Source organism: Mandrillus leucophaeus, unplaced genomic scaffold, assembly GCF_000951045.1.
Source record: "Mandrillus leucophaeus isolate KB7577 unplaced genomic scaffold, Mleu.le_1.0 Scaffold157, whole genome shotgun sequence".
Taxonomy (NCBI): Eukaryota; Metazoa; Chordata; class Mammalia; order Primates; family Cercopithecidae; genus Mandrillus; species Mandrillus leucophaeus.
Genome location: NW_012101554.1, coordinates 212,350 through 213,339, shown reverse-complemented (window position 1 = coordinate 213,339; position 990 = coordinate 212,350).

The window sequence follows — 990 nt, the reverse complement described above, 5'->3', positions numbered from 1 at the left end:
AATTTTGTTTGTTTGTTTGTTTGTTTGTTTGTTTTTGAGATGGAGTTTCACTCTTGTTCACCAGGCTGGAGTGCAATGGCATGATCTTGGTTCACTGCAACCTCCGCCTTCTGGGTTCAAGTGATTCCACTGCCTCAGCCTCCTGAGTAGCTGGGATTACAGCCATGCACCGCCAAGCCCGGCTAATTCTGTATTTTTAGTAGGGACGGGGTTTCTCCATGTTGGTCAGGCTAGTCTTGAACTCCTGACCTCAGGTGATCTGCCCGCCTTGGTCTCCCAAAGTGCTGAAATTTCAGGCATGAGCCACCACGCCCAGCCAGTCCAATTTCATAATATGTCCAAAGAGAATTTGGAAAGGGAGGGAGAAATAAGATGCCTACAAACAGAAAAGAGGTTATGAATATTTATTAATATTTTTCTTTGTCATGTACATAAGATAGGCTCTTAAATGTTGCAATAATAAGTTTTTATGAATCTGAAATAAAACTGGAAGAGTTGGAATAAAGCAGTGAGTTTTTCATAAAACCCAAAGTGTTTAATTTAAAGAACTGTACTTTTTTCTGAGAGTTTTGTACTTAGATGGTAGTTTTTTTCTAATGCCCTTATAGCACAAGGTTAAAGGAAAAATCAAAAGTTGCAACCCTAATGTTGAACTTCAAATTAAAAAAAAAAACTAGTCTATGATATTTGAAAGCCAGAGAACCCTTGAACTAGGAGAAAAATGAAGGCAAATATTTTTAAGACAAAAGGGATTGCAAGCTATAACTGGTGGCTTAGATAGGGAGCTGCAGGGTGATGAGGAAATGTATACTAGTTTCCTAGAGCTGCTATGATAAAGTACCACAAATCTGGTGGCTTAAAACAATAGGAATGTTTTGTCTCACAGTTCTGAAGGATATATAAGTCTGAAATTAATGTGTCAATATGGCTGTGATCCCTCCAAAACCTGTAGGAGAGAATGCTTCCATGCCTCTTTCTAGCTTCTGGTGG